The sequence below is a fragment of the Pinus tabuliformis genome, chromosome Q, assembly GCF_031772625.1.
Source record: "Pinus tabuliformis cultivar Carrire ecotype Pingquan chromosome Q, CPIR1, whole genome shotgun sequence".
NCBI classification, from domain to species: Eukaryota; Viridiplantae; Streptophyta; class Pinopsida; order Pinales; family Pinaceae; genus Pinus; species Pinus tabuliformis.
The window spans coordinates 584029830-584050101 of record NC_142296.1 but is presented as its reverse complement, the minus strand read 5'-3'; the positions used below and the strand labels follow the sequence as shown (position 1 = coordinate 584050101).

General features: G+C 36.0%; 2 pseudogenes; both read right to left on the bottom strand.

Moving 5' to 3' along the window:
• Positions 1-5238: 5238 nt before the first annotated feature.
• LOC149220801 (pyrophosphate-energized vacuolar membrane proton pump 1 pseudogene) lies at positions 5239-6172 on the bottom strand (annotated as a pseudogene).
• A 10-nt stretch (positions 6173-6182) lies between these two features.
• Positions 6183-20272, bottom strand: part of LOC149220800 (pyrophosphate-energized vacuolar membrane proton pump pseudogene) — a 38928-nt pseudogene continuing 24838 nt past the window's right edge.

Below are 20272 nucleotides of genomic sequence, written 5' to 3'. Positions count from 1 at the left end.
ACAATGGAAGACCTACTACAAAATCCATAGAAACACTCTCCCACAGTTGTGAAGGAACCGGAAGTGGTGTGTACAATCCTAAATTCCTATTACTAGGCTTACTGATTGCACATAATGAACATCCCTTAATAAAACGAGACACACTTTCAAGCATACGAGGCCAATAACAATACCTATGTAGATGTTCCATCATCTTACTTATATCGAAATGACCAACAATAAGAGAAGTATGTGCCTCTCTTATAATGCTAACTCTTTCTCCCTACGAAATACAAAGCATGCGAAGATGGTACAACAAGTTATCATGCAAATGATAATCCAATTCCTCTACTTGGTTACCTTGACTCAAGCTCGCATTAACATATTAAAAGTCATTATCTAATGCATATTTCTCAATATAACTTTCATGTAAAATAGAATTATGCTTGAGTAAAGTAGTTGCACTAACAATTGGCTTAGAATTCCTATCAACAACTTTATTGTAGATACCTTTCTTATACCTGATTACCAAGTGGAATTGTTGAAGGAAACCCATCCATCGGAAGTGCCTCGATTGATGAAACTTTGATTGCGATTGCAAGTATTGCAGTGGTTGATGATCAATGTGAATGATTGTTTCCTTACCCATCAGGTAGTGTTTCCATTTTTCACACTTTTCACCAATGCATACAATTCCTTGTCATATGTAGGATAGTTAATCATTGCACCATTAAAAGTTTCTGAATGAAAATAGATAGGCTTACCATGTTGCATGAGAAATGCACCCATAACATAGTCACTAGCATCTATTTGAATCTCAAATGTTTGTCTCAAGTCTGGAAGTGAAAGTACGGGGGCTGTATTGATATTTTCCTTCAATGCATCAAAGGCCTTTTGTTGTTTGCCTCCCCACTGAAAAACCTTTTTCACGCTGGTTACTCATGTAAAGGAGCTGCTATAAGATAAAAATTAGCAATGAATTTCCTCCAATATTGGGTTGCTCCCATAAAACTTCTTACCTCTATAACTATCTTGGGCCTTGGCCAATTCAAAATGAAATCAACCTTGGAGGGATCTATTTTCAACTCACCTCCTCCAACAATATGACCCAAGTAAACTAAAGAAGTCTTTCCAAACTCGTACTTTGACATCTTAAGATACACCTGTTCTTTTTTCAAGACATCAAGTACTTTTCTTACATGCATGACATGTTCATCACGAGATTTACTAAAAATTAAGATGTCATCTAAGTAGACTATGACAAATTCATCAAGAAATGACCTCAACACATCATTCATCACACGCATGAATGTAGCAAGAGCATTATATAAACCAAACGACATAACTAGCCATTCAAACAAACCCTGTTTTGTTTTAAATGTTGTCTTCCAAATGTCTCGTTTAGCTATTCTAATTTGATGGTAGACACTTCGTAAGTCCAGCTTAGTAAAATAATTTGCATCTTTCAATTGATACAGTAAACCATCTATTTGAGGTAGTGGGTAACAGTTCTTTACCATAATTTTGTTTAATGCATGAAAGTCCACACACATGCGCCATGTTCCATCCTTCTTTGGCACCAAGACAATAGGTGAACCACAAGGAGAGGAAGATGTTCTGATGATCTCTTTATTCAACAACTCTTTTATTTGCATCTTAATTTCTGCGCTTTCCATCACTGACATCCTGTACATGCCAATGTTAGGAAGAGGACAATATTGTTGCACCTGTATCTCATGTTGGATTCCTCTCTTGGGAGGTAACCCCTTTGGTTCCTGAAACATTTCATCATATTGGTTAACTACGTCAACCAATTCAGATTTCAAATTTGAATCAAAACCTTTAAAAGCTTCATTATCAACATCATTTTTGGGTTTGATCATGAGAAGCAAAAAATTCTCACTCAAATTCATTAGTCTTTTCATCTGCCCTGTGTTAACAAGTTAAAGATTTGTTTTCTTGTTGTGAGCTCTCACAATATATTATACTCCATTTTTGAATAAATGATATTTATTTTCATGTCGATGGAAGATAGATTTTTCGTCATAAAGGTACGGGCTGCCCAAAACCATGCCATAGATATCTAACGACACAATGTCAAGCTCCACTTCATCTATGAAATTTATAGTAATATCGAATCTTAGTTTACACTTTTCAGTAACCTGTAATTGCACATTGTCACATACCCATCCAAGTGGATATGGTTTATTATGTGGAACAGTTTCCAAATTTAAACTCTTGGCAATGTTTTCTAAGATAAGATTGGCTTGAGAGTCACTATCAAATAGCGTATCAATCTTGTTATGTTTTGAGATTACCCTTATGTGAAACAATTTTATTCTACTCTTTTCATTTGGAGTTTAATTTTGTGAGTCTGAAGAACTAGTGTAGGTAACAGATTCTTTTCCTTTTAACTCCATGGTTGAAATTTTAGTTTCATCACCCAAATCGGATCCCAAATCTTATTGAGTGGTTGTAGTTGTCTTCTATTTTTCTTTGTTGTTGTTTCTTTTTGGTTTCATTTATGGATGAAGCTTCCAACAATGAGCTTCATCGTGATCCTCTCTGGAACAGTGTTTGCATGCAATTTTCTCTCCTTCCTTTTTAATAGATGCATTTTTCTTTGCCTTCCCTTTGAAATTCTTTTCTTTTCCTTTACTCTTAAATGGATTTTTACTACCTTCTTCTGGGGTGTTTTTCCCTCTTGCCTCAAGATGATTGGCTTGCACACACACATCATCTAGATTATTGGGATTAAGCATTAAGATACTATGCCTAAGGTAACTGTGTAAACCCCCTATGTACTTCAACAAAGTGTCCTGTGACTGCAAATCTACACCTAACATCAGAGACCTTTTTCTAAATTCTTGGGTGTAATCTTGCACATTTTGACCTTTAAGTTGTCTAAAGTTTTGCCAATTCATGACAACTTTTTGCATATAAGCTAGAGGGTATAATTTTATTTTAATTGTAGCATTGAAATCATTCCAAGAAATTGAGATCTTACCATGTTTTTTAATCTCCTCTTGGGTCTTTGATTCCCACCATACTAGTTTTGCACCCTCAATTCTCAAGGAAGCTAATTAAATCTTTATGTCATCCTCTTGAAGGTTTTGAATCCTGCAATAGACCTCCAACCGAAGAATTCAATTATCAAGATTCTCTGCATTTACTTTACCATTATACATGGGAAACTTGAATTTAACATCAAGTTTTAAAAAAGGTGATTTATCAATTCCTTTTGAAGAATGATGATGAGTATGAGTGAGGGTTGTATTAGTGGAAGAGTGTGAAGATGCTTGTGAAGAAGAAGATGAAGAAGATGGTGGAGAGGGTGGAGGTTTGTTACCATTTCCATTACCTCCTCCTGAAGAGCCTTCTCCTTTGGTAGGTTTGGAACTTTCTCCTTGCAACCTGCTATTCCTCTCTTTGTAGAGGACCTTCACCATCTCTGTCATATCAAAGAAATCCTTTCTGAAGGTCTTCTAATCTTCTGTCATGTTTGTAGGTTCTCCTTCATGAGACATGATCTCTGGAGTCTCAACTGCAACTTGAGGTTGAAATGGTGTTGGAGATTGTGGAACCCATTCTCTTCTTCCCCTTGACCCAACTTCACGGCCTCCTACTAGCTTTCCTTCACCTCTTTTGAGTTTTAACCTTGTAAGCATGACATAAACTTGCAAACAATTAAATCCTTCTTTCACAAAGAAAAACCTGGCTCTGATACCAAATTGATCTGATTTATAATATTAGTTTGCAGTGCTAAGATCTTCCTCAGATTATAAACAAAATTATTTCATTGTGCTTAAGGATTCATTAATTTTTGCAAGTGAAATGAAGAGTTTTTATGTTAATTTTATGAGAAATTTAACATAAATCAGAATCTGAACAATAGCATAAACATGTACAGAACATCATCAAAAACACATTACAACAAGCACATGATAAAGGAGTTCACCCCTCCTAGGGTACGCCTCCTTGGTCTAGCTTCCAATGGCTTGGGCCTCTCTATTATCCTCAAAAGTGTAAAAATCCGTGTTTCCAATGCTCAAATGCTTCTGAAATATGCTCCAATCAGTTCAGAATACTAAAAAATGGCTATCTAGCCTCTTTTTGCAACCAATTTGGTGGAAAATTGAAGACGTTATGACTTCTCCTCGTTTTCCCACTAGTCGTTCCACAAATTGCTCCATATCTGATAAGAACCCACATTTTCGATCCAAAAATCTGCTAACCAGGAGAGAATTTTGCCGAGCGGTGGGCCATAATCCATCGACACCGACTGTCCATTGCAAATTGCAATCGGTAAGGACCGACGGCTTAAGGTTTGTGTACGTGGCGGCGATTGTGCGATTGCGATTTCGTGGACCCAACGACACTATAAACTGCAGTTGATGAACATCTCGCATTTGGGAACTTTATCGCACATCGCAGTTCGGTGGTGCCTTGGCGGGTAATCATAATGCGAGACCTGCACAGTTGCGATTTCCAATTATGATATCGCATCACAACACAAAATATGTTGGGGAACAATTCCGTAACACTGACCTTCACCGATCTGCTATTGCGATCCATCGCATCACACCTCTAGTTGTTTTCTTGCTAACCCTCCTGCCTGCCTTATCGCATCTCACCCTTCCCTGCACGGGGGCCGATCTCTAACGCTGACCTGCATGTGAGTGTGATTTGTGAAATGCGCGGGCCAATGACATCTTGCCACTTGGTGCCTCCTCATTCGCTGAAGGACCTTGCCACAACATCCAATCCTACCATGTAAGCAAGTCAAATCTAAACTTTTACTTGCTCTAACTTCTACATGCGAGCTCGTATTTGAGTGTTGTTCACACCATTGGAATCAGAATGATGAGCTCTTCGATCTGAAGCTAAGTTTAACAAAATTCTAACACTTTGTTTTTTGAGCCTAATTTTGAGCACCTGATCACCTGGTGAGCTATTTGCCTTGATGAAAAAGATATGAGCCAATGATGCAAAGGGTTTTGTGTGGTTAATCCATAACTGTGGGTTTATGGATGACTAATAACCAAGTGATTACAATTTTCCAAGTGCCAATGAAAACAAGGGTTTTGTGTGGTTGACCCATAACCATGGGTTTGTGGGTAGCAACCATGATAATTACAATGCATCAAGTGTTGATGGAGATTTTTTGTGTTGTTGACCATAACCGTGGGTTTGTGGGTGACCCATAACCATGATGATTACATTGCATCAAGTGTCGATGAAAATAAGGGTTTTGTTTGGTTAACCCATAACCGTGGGTTTGTTGATGAACCAAAACCAAGTGCTTGTGAAGACAAAAAATTGTGCTAACACCAATGACTCAACAAACATAAGATTTACGAAAATGTTCATAGATCGTCCAAAGGTGTCCTTAAATGTATCTCCAATGGTGTCACCAATGATAACAACCTTGTGGGGATCAGATCCCTTTTGGATCAAAAGAGTCTTGGCATGCTCAGATGCACCAACCTCAATATACTTCTTAGCATTGTCCCAACCACTGCCAATTTTGGAAGTAGAAATCACAACTTGCACACCTTATACAAGAGCACCAACAAGGACCACTCATAAAGTTTCCCACAAAATAAAGTACATACAATGAGAGGTGTAAGCATCACAATGCAACTCGGAGAAATCATCTCCTTTAGTGAGGCATTAATTGGTATCTTCACAAATTCCATATTCTAGCTTAACATGACCTTTCATTAGACCTGGGATGGTGTTGAATTGCATCCTAACCTCTTCAACCATTTTCAGGGTTACATTTCCAACACTTTCAATTGTCATTATAGAGAACCAATAAGGAAGCATTGCCCCAACGATTAAAATAATGGATACTTGTGGTGTCAAGGCATCTGCAATTTGAATTGCAATACCACTGGCAAAGGATCCAAACAATGCAAGTGATACCAATGTAGCTAAACCAATAAAAAAACCCTTTCCAATGGCAGTAGTAATGTTTCTAGTTGTATCAAGGGCATCAATCTTTTCATGAATCCTATGACTCATGCCAACCATCCCAATAATTCCACTAGCATTGTCATTGATGGCTCCATACACATCAATGACCAATCACATTGCAATTGTACTGAGATTCTGCATATGGACCGACTTAAGTTGAAAATATAGAAATACTAACATATTTGTATCCAAAATCCAACCCAAATATAACATTGGTTGTCACTCTAGTCAATAATAATGCTAATAGTCATCACTACTATGGAGATAATAAGTGGTTTTTTCAATGAAGGCTCAATTTCCTTCACAACCTTGATCCAAAATATCAACTACAAACAAAGTTGGGATTAAGCAAGCAATGATACCCATCGAACTAATGAGCAAGGGGTAGCAGTCATACTATCAAAAATTTTGCAATTGTTAAAATTCCAATGATAGTTATAGACACGTGTCATCTAAGATAGAAAGTGTTTCATGACGCAAATTATCATTGGAGTTTTGACGCCAATAATTGTCATTCCATATCTTCCCCATATTGATGGAAGGATTATTTCCTGGCTTCGTAAGACTAATGAAATCCAACGTCGTAAGACCAACGATGATGGATATCCATTGACAAACTTTCCATACCCGCCACGCTTTTTGTTTAATAGTTAGGATGTTTTTAGTCGTCGTAAGACTCACGAAATTTCTTCCGATATCAAATGAACATGTAGCTATTAAAAAAATAATAGTTTATGAGAATGATTTAGTTCCATTGTTTTTTCCTCCATCAATTATAATAATCCAGGCTAATCATCTCCTTATCATGCATGGAGGAGAAGAACCATAAAACAAGAGCAATCCGCTTAGGATTATTTGAACCTTCGATACAACCCAATTTGATATATTTTGCAAAGTTCTCCCATAATTTATTGTAATTGTGAATTAATAATTCAAAATGATGTAAATTCCTTTTACAGAAGCTTCAAAATGCATTCTCATCCACATCAAAGAAAATGACATAAGGCAATGCAATATTACTCCAATTCCATTAAGCTAACAAGAATCAATCAACACTATTGTCACAAAACATGGTTTCCTTTTCCAAAAAGAAATTTATAAAGATATAAGGAGGTTATAAACTACTCAACTTATAGCACCGATATTAATCTATGAGGCGTAACTCCATTCAAATAGATAATGTTTAATGAGTACCTCACATTGAATTTAAGCTGTAAAGTAGGATAGCATAACAATATTTCATGGTTAATTACTTTCCTATGTATTTATGGGTTTTGGACCTGCTTCTTTATTTTTACTTTGCGCAATACTTTTAATCATATCAAATTACAAGAGACTTTTTCATTATATGAACTTGAAATGCACATTCAAGGATTTAGTCACAACTAAACACAATGGAGTATACCAATGTTCAACCAAAAGGCCATCACATTAAACATTTATTAATGCTAAAGACATGAAAGCAAATAATCACAATATCTTGTAGTTAAAATTGTTGAAATATCAAGTGGCATATGGCTTGATGTTATAATAATATAAAATACCTACCTACCTCTAGAACAAAACATTTACCATCTACAACTACATCAAACATAAAGACACTATCCATATTTTTCTTCTTTAAACCCATGAAATACTTTGAAACCAAAATATTTCCAACATAGCATTTACCATCTATAACTACATCAAACATAAAGACACCATCCATAATTTTCTTGTTTAAACCCATGAAACACTTCAAAACTAAAATATTTCCAACTTAGAGCTCATATTAATGCTTGCAGATCAATATCATTCAAAAAATACCAACTAATATGCATATTAAATATTATAATTTAACCTCATACAATGGCACATTTGAAAAGGAATTTTTCAATGAGGAACTTACAATGCGACTTTCTTGAAGGATCTCCTTGGAGACATTAAGAGGAAGATCATTTAAATCAACAACACCTTTAACAAAGCTCAGATAACGTGGAAAATACATATAGGTAGAACATATTTTGTTAAACATAAGCACTAGATACCCTCAAATGAGACTACAATTTTTGGGGGAAACATTCTAGGAGTAAAGTAGTTGCAAAAAGACAATCAATACGACCTACCAATTCACTATCAAAGTCATCAAAAATGAAAAAAAACATGATCGAAATAGAGAGGAATGTTATTAGTTTTTGGATATATATAAAATCAAAGTTACATGAATTATGGGTGTTGTAATTATCCACCAATCTATATAAGGATTTGCACATGGTTTTCAAAATCTGAAGATTATGGGAGTCCTCATTGGATCATGCCTGTGTTGAAAAATATACTCAAGAATCATAATCTCATGGTTCAGGTTTAACAATTACACTTTGGCTGATGTTCTATCATGCACAAGAAACCTTGAAGAGTGTATTCACATAGTGCTAGTGTCCTTGTCTCTGATAAGAATTCTATTATTCAAGCCAATGAAAAGAGGTAAGGAACAATTTGGAACGATTATAAACACCAAATATTTATTTTGAGATGAGATTGATATTCAACCACGAAAACAAGAAACATGTAGGGCACCATAAGCCTTATTGACATCTCCTTTCTATGGAAGTACATGTAACTACAATCAATAGTTATCCTATGTCACTTCATTTGGAGAAAGAGAAAATATTTTAAATAATATCTAAAAACCTAATGCATGTAGGATAGGGATCTTCAAAAAAGATGAAGATTCTCAAAATTGGAACTAAAGCAAGTATCAAGAAAAGCTATCCACTTGATCCTAGCTCGTCTTACATTGCAACCACTACAAAAAAACCCTGTGACTAACATCCCCTTTTGTTTCCTTTTTTTGCATCTAGAGCCCATTTTTGGTGCTATTTGCATCCATTTATCAATTATGGTGCAAAACTTGGTGCGAAATTTGCATCGAGTTTTGCACCAAGTCTTACACCAAATTTAGCACCAGGTATTGCAATAGGTTTTGCACCAGGTTTTGTTCCAATTTTTGCATCAATTTTGGCACCTAATTTTGTTTCACCTATTTTTTCATCCTCTATTGCACCCACTTTTTTCACCTACAATTTCATCCCTTTTTAAATCATTTTTTGCATCTATTTTTGCATCATTTTTTTCATTCCCTTTGTTCCAAGTTTTGCGTCAAGGTTTGTGTCTAGTTTTGCATCTACTTTTGTTGCATCCACTTTTTCATCTTGTTTTTTATCCATATTTACATTCTCTTTTACATCTATTATTGTGTCCACTATTCCATCCAATTTTGTTGTGCCACAATTTGTGCCTAGTTTGGCACCTCTCTTTGCACCCCCTTTTGCTTCTAATTTTGCATCCATGTTTGCATCCTCATTTGCATCCTCATTTGCATATAGGTTTTCATCTACTTTTACATCTATTTTTTCATCCCTTTTTGTATCCATTTTTGCGTCAATATTTGCATCGAGTTTTGTGTCTCATTTTACATCTGTTTTTGCATCCACTTTTGCACCCATGTTTACGTTCACTTTTGCACCTGTTTTTGCATATTCATTTGCATCAAAGTTTGCTTATTTTTTTTCATCTATCATCACATCCAATTTTTTTGTGCCACAATTTACGTCATGTTTTTCACTTACTGTTGTACCCACGTTTTCTTCCAATTTTGCTTCCATGTTCATGCCCTCTTTTGCATCCAATATTTGCATCAAATATTGCATCCACTTTTGTGTTAGGTTTATGCATTTGCTTTTGCATCTCATTTTGTATCTACTTTTGCATCTACTTCCATTGCATCCAATTTTGTTTCACCTATTACACCAATGTTTGCATCCACTTTTACATCGATTTTGAATCTTATTTTGCATCCATGTTTGCATCTCTTTTTGTGTTTATTGTTACATCCACTTTTACATCCATTTCTATTGTGCCATATCTTGCACCTATTGTTGCAATCCACATTTTCTTCCACATTTGCATCCTCTTTTCTGTCCAATCTTGCTTCAAATATTGTGTATTTTTTTGCATTCCTTGTTGCATCAGGTTTTGCATCTCATTTTGCATTTACTTTTGCATCTAATTTTGTGTCCATTGTTTCACTCATGTTCGTGTCCACATTTACATCCCTTTTTGCATCTTATTTTGCATACAAGTTTGTCTCCTTGTTGCATCCAAGTCCAAGTCCATTTCTACATCCGTTGTTGCATCCACATTTGTTTCACCACAATTCGTGCCAAGTTTTACGCCTACTATTGCACCCATGTTTGATTCCATTTTTGCATATGTGTTTGCATCCTATTTTTTGTCCAAGTTTACATTGACCATTGCATATGATTTAGAAACCACTTTCGTGTTAGGGTTTGTGTCTTGTTTTGCATCTAATTATGTTGCATCCACTTTTCATACAATTTTGTGTCTATTTTTGCCCCCATTTTTTGTGTCCACTTTTACATCCCTTTTCCAACACTCGACATATTTTCTACATTGATGATATATTATGACATTGACAATTATGAACAACTCATGATAGTGTCAATAATCACGATGATGATGATGCTAATAATGAAGATGATGATGATGGATTGAATTGTGATTATGATGATAATGACAATGCTGATAAAGATGATGGTGGTTACGATGACAATGATTATCATGGTGATGATGCTAACGACCTTGGCCAATCTTCCCAATTTTTAAATGTTATCACTGTGATTATCACGATGACGATGCTAATGACCTTGTCCAATCTTCCCAATTTTTAAATGCTATCACTATCATAATCATAATCATTATCTTTGGCGTCATCATCCAAGTTATCATCATTTTCTCATCATTATCATCATTGTCATATAGGTCATCATCAACAACAATAATCGTGTGAATTATGATGATGATGATTTCCATGACATCAATAACAACTTTCATGTCCACATTAGTATAATGCATGATAAATAATACATCATGTGACACCACATTCAGGTTACAATTCCATTTTACAAAGTAACACTTAACATAGAAAGGCCTTATAGTACACTCTATGTACAAAGTAGGGTCTTCCACTATGATCATTTCCTCATTAGTTGGTGCCTTAAGAGGGTCAAAGAAGAAATGATCATAAGAGAATGAATATACATGTTATGGCTACAATTTCACAGGGAGAGGGGTGAAGCTACTTGACCTAAAAAGTATATTGAGGGGTAGTAACAACATGGTTGACCCAAGAGGACTCAATTTTATTGAATATAGGTGTATAAAATCCTATGTCTAGGTACATTTCCCCTACTAAAGAGTCATGTAAGGTGGGAAAATTTCACAATGAATTCATAATAGAGATGTTATTTGGAAAAAATTACTACTAAAAAAAGAATAGGGGAATGACCCTTGTATGAGAGGTCTTCCCATAGCTACCTAATAAGTTTCTTATTAGGAGCTAGAGGGATGATGGTATTGATTTCCTTTTGGTATAAAAGTGGGCTCTTATTGGGTTACTACAGATTTATACTGGCTAAGGGCATGTAACTCCATCATATTCTCGAGCTCTTGTGGTAACATTGACATAAAATTATACTACTTTTGTATAAATTCAACAATGAAGCAAGTTCTTTAATTTCTAGCTAGATTGAGTGGGAGAAGTAGGTGATTGAATATAAAAAGTATCTTGGGAAGAAGTGGAGGGTTGTGAAGGATGACTAGATGAATATGGATGCTGATGATTCAGATTTAAATAGGAACACAAAAAATTACAGAGATAACCATAAATACAGAGATGCAATAGAAATAATACTTCATTTCATTAATGTAAAATATCGAAATATGCTTACAAACAGAAATGGAAATAACCTAGCTCGGGCAATGGTAGCTTATCTCTAAGAAGCGATGTGGTGGCTACATGCCTTTTCTGAACTGTGTTACAATGAGGATCAAAGGCCTATTTATTGTTTAGAAACAAGGGAAAACCCTAAACATCCAAAAACCTAACCCTAGGAGATAAAGCGCTAAAATATGGGCCCTGTTTGGGTAAATTGGTACATCAACTTCCCGGGGTCGTAACTTTGGCTTACGATCTCCGTTTGACACACACAATACCTCGTTAGAAACACCTATCCAAGGAATACAACTTTTGAGTGGCCAACATTAGTCAATAACCCATGTTGGCCTCCGTTTTCCCAAAAACGTCGTTTAGGGCCTCAAAACAGCTCCGGAAGTTCAAGACCCAAAAAACTGGCTAAAATAGTAAATTGTGCTACAATTAAGGAAACTGAAAAACTGAAAGAGACAGTTGTGGGGGTCCAAGTGGGATAGGTGGGTGGCCACCAAAATCCACATGAATCATTCCTCCCCCCTTAGGAAGCAATGGTCACCATTGTGTTGAGTGCCTCCATGAGATGCGGAAACTTCTACTGACCTTGGTCCCTGGTGAGCTATACTTCTGCAATCTCTGATGTGTCCAGTAATGGTGGGAACCATGGTCGAGGGTGTCCACATTGAAAAATCGGTGCTAGCCAAGGAATTGGGGAATGTTGTGCTCCAAAGAATTGTTTCCCACAATTGTGGTAATGTTGTAAGGACCATATCGGAGTGGTCTGAGCTGTCAATGGGCTCTTGTAAGGTGTTATTTCTATAGATGTAACAAGACTTTGTTGCCTACTTGAAACTTGTGTGGCACCCGATGTCAATCATGTCGCTACTTGTGCTTGGAATTTTCCACAATGGAGTAGCGATATATTGGCCCGTTGGGTAGAGGTTCTCTGCGATTCAGATCGAACGAATGCTTTACCTGATACTGCAACAGTACCCCTGTGGGTTAGGAGAAGATGTCCCTGTATTCTTTCATGATCATATCCACTTACTTCTGTTGTATGGAGGAACCGTTCCCGATGGCCATGGATGTGGCTATGATCTTTCCCTTACTTTCAGAGAAAACCAGAAAGAAAATAAATTTCCTAGTCTGGGAGATGATCTTACTTCATTTCTTAGCAGAGATCAAAGAAGTGGCAGTAGGTGGGGCTACCTCTGGTATCCTATATAATGAATTACTCAAAGAAATAATAACAGCGCAAGGCCTTGACTCATACACATCATGTTGTTTCCACAAGTATGGTTGGCCTAATAATACATCACAAACATCAAGAGGTGCAACATCACACAATACCTCATCTGTGAAGGGCTTGATGCTGTAGGGAAGGCGACACTGCTGGCGGACTCAGAGATCTCGTCCTTGGTGAAGCCACCCAATACTTTACGGCTGCGGGTGTCGTGTAGTCAATAGGCCCAACCGCTTCATGACCTCTGCTGAAATGAGGTTCTTTTGGCTACCATTGTCGACAATGAATTGCAGCAGAGAACCCTTCACCCACATTTGTGAGTGGAAAAGACGCTCCCCCTCCTTTGGATCTTCGGGCTCATTCTTTTGGATCTTGGTGATGGCAATAGTGGCACTCGACTCCACATCCATGATCTGCTTCCCTTTGTCATTCCTCTTGTCGAGTTCTGAATCAGGGTCGGAACATGCATCTAATTCTGAAGCCTTCAACTCGGCCACCAGTGACTGCTTGTCCCGACACTCACTTGTGTTATGAGTGGGGCTCTTATGGAACTCACACCACTTTCCTGTGTCATTCTTTGACTTCGTGGTGTTGTTCTTTTCTTGCAGCTTCGACGGGTTGTCTTACGTTACACTGTCTTGGCTTTTTCCTTGGTTCTGCGGTTTGGGGAAGCCTTTCCCTTGCTTCAGATTCACGGATCCAAAGTCTCTCTTCTTTTGTTTAAACTTTTGCTCGATCTTGAAAGCAAATCAGTATGTCATGCTGAGCGAGGAGATGTCCATGAACTCCATCTCGTCTTGGACGTACCTGTGTAGGTATCAGTGGTATTTGAGGACCAGATGCTGCTCAGAATCCTTGATACCCAACTTTGTACGAAGGGTATGAAAAATATTGGTAAACTCTGGCACGTCTTGGTCCCTTCCCTGCTGCAGTATGGTCCACTTTATGTATTTATCCTCATAGCTCCCTTCCCTGCCACAGCATGTTCCACTTTATGTATTTATCCTGATAGTTTCTGACAAGGTAGTATTGCTCCTTGATGGCATCCTAGAATGAATTCCAAGTGGGTGTGGCTGAAAACAGTGAGGCTGTACTTTCATCCTTCTGCTCGCAGTAGGTTTCCCACTTGTCCTTGACATGGGGGGCTGCTCTGAGAAGTGCAAAAGTGATCTTTTCACAGCCAAAAAAATCATGAACGGAAAAATATCCTTCTAGCAGATTTAACCATTTATCTATAGCATCTGCATCTATCTGACCCCCAAATATGGGAATGTCAAACTTAACTTGTACCTTAAAGGGTGTGGCGCTTTTAGAGTAGCTACCAGAAGTAGATGCATCGCCCTTGGGTAGCAGCTGAAGGATCTGGGCAAATTTGTCCATCATTGTGTTCCTTTGTCGCTCGAGGGCTTCTTCGAGCAAGATTTTGATAGGATCTCCTACCCCCTCATCTTTCTTTTCATCCGCCATGGGAAGCCGTAAGGATTTGCGAGGCTGGTCTTGCAAAGGTTCGAGCAGTTCAAGCCCTAACTCCTTATATCCCGACCTTGTTGGGGACATGCATAGAAAAACAGAGAAAGAGCAGACCACTCTGAAACCACTGATCCAGATTTAAAAAGGAATGCAACAAATTACAGAGATAACCATAAATACGAAGATGCAACAGAAATAATACTTCATTTCATTAATGTAAAATACTGAAATATGCTTACAAATAGAAATGTAAATAAACTAGCTCGGGCGATGGTAGCTTATCTCTGAGAAGATATGTGGTAGCTACATGCCTCTAAACTGTGTTACAATGAGGCTCAAAGGCCTATTTATTGTTGAGAAACAATGGAAAACCCTAAACATCCAAAAACCTAACCCTAGGAGATGAAACGCCAAACTATGGGCCCCGTTTGGGTAAATTGGCACATCAACTTCCTAGGGTTGTAACTTTGGCTTACAATCTCTGTTTGACGCACAAACTATCTCTCTAGAAAGACCTATCCGAGCCCCCATTTTCCCAAAAAACGTCGTTTAGGGCCTCAAAATGGCTCCAGAAGTTCATGACCTGAAAAACTACCAAAAATAGTAAATTGTGCTACAATTAAGGAAACTAAAAAACTGAAAGAGACAGTTGTGGGGGTCCAAGTGGGATAGGTGGATGGCCACCAACATCCACCTAGATCAGTTGAGGGAATCAAGTACAAAATATTTCCAATGGGTAATTTTTAGGGGGATAAGTCTCCTTTGAAGTGACTATTCTTCTTTTAAGTTCTTCACTCTTTGGTATTTAACAAATTCTTCCATAGAATGCCTCGATATCTTATGATAATTATAATAATTTCTAGGATGAAAGGGAAAATAAAAAATGGATTCCTGCTAAGCTTGTTAGAATGTTATTTGAGTAGTTATGGTGGAGATGGCTCAATTAGAGGTGGTAGATATTGAGTGGATGGTTGTATAGGTAGAGGCTTTGAAGAAGATGATTGATCCTTCTTTTTGAAAAGTCTCTTTATGGGTGGATTAGCCTGAGTGGAAGAAGTGGAAGAAAAAATTTCACACACTAAATCAATAAGACCATCACTTGCAACATTTCTATCCTTTTTGTTTCCTTTTGGCTTAGTCACTCCTGATTGTGGGTCACCTAAGAGAGAAGCTACTTCACTAGCTATAATAGGAGGATAATAAGTTCTTAGGTGATGTCTAATGTTGATAGTTTATAAGTACAACACCTTATTGATATCATCCTAATAGGTTATATATTTATTATTAGTACAGTCTGGTTTCAAATCTTCTCTTATACCTTGTACCAATATTTTCCTAAGCTCATCTAGAGAGAAATTGGTCTCACATCTAGCTAACGAAAATTAGAATCTATGGATGAAATAGGTCATAACTTCCCACTTTCCTTGCTTTAATTATATAAGACTAACCACTTCAAATACATCGATTGGTTTAAGAGCATACATTCCCAAAAACTTATCACATATTTGATCAAAAGTCTCTATAGAGTTCTTGGGAAGGTTTTCAAATCATTCAAAGGCTAACCTAATAAGAGTGTGTTGAAATAATTTGGCCATAACTTCTAGCCATGTCCTAAAGTATCTACAAATTTTGATGAACTTGGGCAAGTGTTCTAGAGAGAGATAACCATAGTGCGTTAGAGAGGCCCAAGCACAAGTGTGCTACATAAGAGATGCACAAAGATATGTGCCCTTAGGCATAAAACACTTTATAAGGGAGATAAAGAATATCACAATATGATGGAATACAAATGCGAGTTGTGGTGTACTTATACACAAGAAGGGATATTCCTAGGCGTTAATGAGACTACATGTACAAATTTTACTAGGTTGCCCTTATCCTCTCCCTTCTATTACTACAAATAACAATAAATGATCGAATGATGGTCTTAGCCATGATGGAAAATACATTAAAGATACATATAAGTGTGTTGAGGTGTGAAGATTACACTCATAATTCTAACATATTCCACGTCTCTAAAGATTGATTTCATCTAGTAGCAATCCCTCATTTCCTTACTACGCTTAAAACAACAAAATCCCACCCAGAAAACAATTGAGGCAACATTATCCTAACTAATATTTTTCATGGTTCTTAGAATACAAGCTATAACCATTGCAAAATTGAAAAGGAATGAACTTTGCATTTGTAAAGATTGGTTTCATGGGAAATAAATCCTTCCTCTCCCTTATGGTCTTTAGCCCTTACTAACCTTGGTCATGCATGTTGAGGGGAATGTGAGTTTCTTGTTGAAATTGCTACTAATGTGTAATGCCTCCCATTTCACACTTGAAAAAAAAATCCTAACTGGAGATTATTCATAATTTAGTGTTTTGGAACTCTATTATCGATGTGATTTTTCTTCCTTTATAGTGCATTCAACATTATTGGAATTCCTAACATTGATATTGAACCATAATTGTATTCTTGAAAGGTTCATAAAATTTGAAGTCGCCAAAATTTAGATTTTTAACTAGAATTTACTCATTTTTAAAGTCTAATACTTGGCTTTTAAGTTAATCAATGTTCTTTGTATTTTTAATTTATATAATATGTGTGACAAATGTAACTCTTATATATAGGTTTATAACTTATCATTTTATTCTACTAAATTAGATCGTTCATTTATAATACCTTAGCGTATACTTACTTTTACATTAATCTTAATGCTAGTTATGGTCTCTAATCAAGTTTATCATGCTAATTGCACCTCCAAACCATTGTCTTATTACATTGCATGTTTATTATCCTAATCCTTCATGTTACTTATCATGGTCGATTTATCACCTTTGTTGGTTCTTAATTGAGTTTACTATGTTAAAATCTTTGTCCTTTCAATTGATGTCCCAACATCTATTATGTCACTAATACTTAAATACCTCCTACGAAATGCTATTCCATCTATATGATATGAATGGTAGTAAGTGCTAAGTTTATGTGGGGCACTCACATTCCTCCATGTGAGCTTCACGTGATGACATAGTTTGTGGTGTTTACGAGGCATTTTTACATGAACGGTTTTGATTTCTCCTAAGGAAATCAATGATCCACAACATTAGGGTTTTCATTAGGTTTTCTTGGTTGTGTCCTTTTGGCTTTTGTTCAGACATATGGCAATAATTTTAGCTCAACTTGCTTCACTCTGCAATTTTCCGAAATTCGGTGATACAGTAGTCTAACATTAATTTACTACACCCCAATTTATTTTCAATGCTTATATATCTAATGCTAAAAAATAAGGAGCTACTGTATATATCAAATGGTAAATTTCCACAATAGGGAGATTATCCTCTGCATGGTGTGTCAAAATCGGGAATTATAGAGATAAAAGTGTGTTAAAAGAGTCTTATTGGGATCTTTCCCTCATATACATGTGTCAAATGTTAGCCAAATGGGTGTCAAAAGAAAGAAATGGAGTTATAGATCTATTTCCTACTTCATATTCTTGAGACCTAGATAGCTACAAGTATACAAAGTCATTATTACCTCCTAAAGATTCAAAGGAGTATTATGAGTTTCTTATATCCTACTAATTCAATATCTAGTAAGAGTCTTTGTTTAGGAATTAGTTATAAGTTCTAAGGTTACAGAGTGATTCTACGATTATAGGTACCAATTCTAATGATTTATACACTCTCTGTCTTATTGGTATATAATATTTAATATATCTAACGTTGTTAATATAATTAGAAATCCTGGATAAATACATAATGAAACATGAAGCTTCATTATATGGAAATAGACAGGAGTTGGTTCTAGCCCTAATTCCTAGAAGGCTACCTCCATTACTTAGACATGTATTTGTGTAAAAATGAATTGAATTGGTTTATGTTTAAGGAAAAGGCTTCTAAGGCGAGGTTAGCAAAGACAAAAGACACTCATTGTTGTGGTTAGAAAGGGTTAAAAGAACCGATAAAAACGTTTGTAAGTATACTAAATATGTGATATTTTTTAAATAAAATTTGTACTAGAAGAAAATCATTGTTATCTTATTTCTCCCTATTTACTGATTGGTGGGAACTAAAATATGGAAGACATCCAAATCATTTGGAAAAAGAGATGTCACAACAAAAGAGATGGGTTGATTTTGTTGTGTGGATGGAGTCTGAGGTATGTAATCTTAGCTAGATTTCCAATATATGTTTGAACCATATTTTCATTTTATTTTTAGCAATATTAGATATTATATCCTGCCTCATTTTATGGTTAGCATTGTACAACAAAAATAAACATTGTGCTATGGAATTAATACTAACATGTGGTATTGATTTTTTATTTTTATTTTTATTTTTTCCAGAATGCTATAGGTAATGACTGCCAAGATGATGATCTAAACTATGTTAAGCATAAATCAAGAGATGAAGATGAGGAGGATGGTGATAGTGTTGGCAATGATGATGTGGATGAGACTGATCAATATGGCCAGGATGATGATCATGACAATGATAATGCGGATGATCTTGGTGGTGCTAGCTAGGCATGCACATGCATTATTTTTGATGAAGTATTATTGGAAGAATGAAATTCCTATTTTTAGATGGATGTTGTGAATTTACCTTAGAATAATGATATCTATGAAATATTTGGATTTCATAATCATATGATGACTTCCATTTGATTAAAGACGATGATGATATTATCATTATTATATTTTTATTTGATGTATATATTGGAAATTATCACCATTATTTTGATGGAAAATTATTATGTGTGATGATATTACCATCTTTGGATGTTTGTTGTGAATTTATCTTATAAGAATGATATTCATGGAATATTTTTATCTGGTAATCACATTTGAATTTTAGTTCATTTGATTAAAAATGATAATCATATTATTAGTATTATGTTGCTATTTTATGTATATGTGGTTAAAATTGTCAATGAATCATTATGTACAATGATAATGGTAGCTACTCTACCTACATAAATTTTCACAACAATTTCTCCTGCTCTACCACCTAGTATGTCCGCTCTGAGTTTCCATGATTCAAATTTTAGTCACTAAAGTGATAGAATTTGGTTATATGTCCAGTGGATCTTTAGGTGTATGTGCATTAATTTGATTTGATCACCAGTGGGGGAAACTCCATGTTGAAATCAAGATGTAGCCCTAAGTCAAAAGGAATATCAAACTCATGCATTATCTTAGATCTTCCTTACTATAGTGTGAGTCCATATTAGAGTGGGAAAAGTAATTTACAACATGTTCTTTTGAGTTGATCTCTTTTCGAATGTTTTGTCTCTCAAATTTTCAATTTGCTTGAGACTTATGCTTGTCATATCTCAATTTACACTTATGTTATATCCTTTGTATAATGCTTGAAACTTCTAACTTAGGCTACAAAAGAATCATCCGTAATCCTCCCTGCGTGTGGGTTGTGTGTCCTTGGGGTGTTGTGAGCGAGAGAGAGAATCTAGAGTGTCTTTTTCTAGATTGAGATATCTACTGATCAAATATTGGGTGAATAAAATTAGACAAATAGTCACCGTGATCACCATTAAGCTAACAAAACAAGGCTCCTCAAGGTGGCTTCCTCATACATCTAAGAGAAACATCTGGTAATTGTTGCCATTATAATACAGGTGTTGTCCTTGATGGCAACTCACTCCGATGACAGTTCACAGTGCAGTAGGTTAACAACAAAGGATTACAAATCAGTCTCCAAAGAATGAAGAAAGAGAGGTATACACAGGTTCACTTTGTCCAAGAAGTGTATACACGTAGGTTAATAGAACAAAAGGAGCGTATAATTTATACACACACTTTCATAGGAGGAAAAGCACGTACA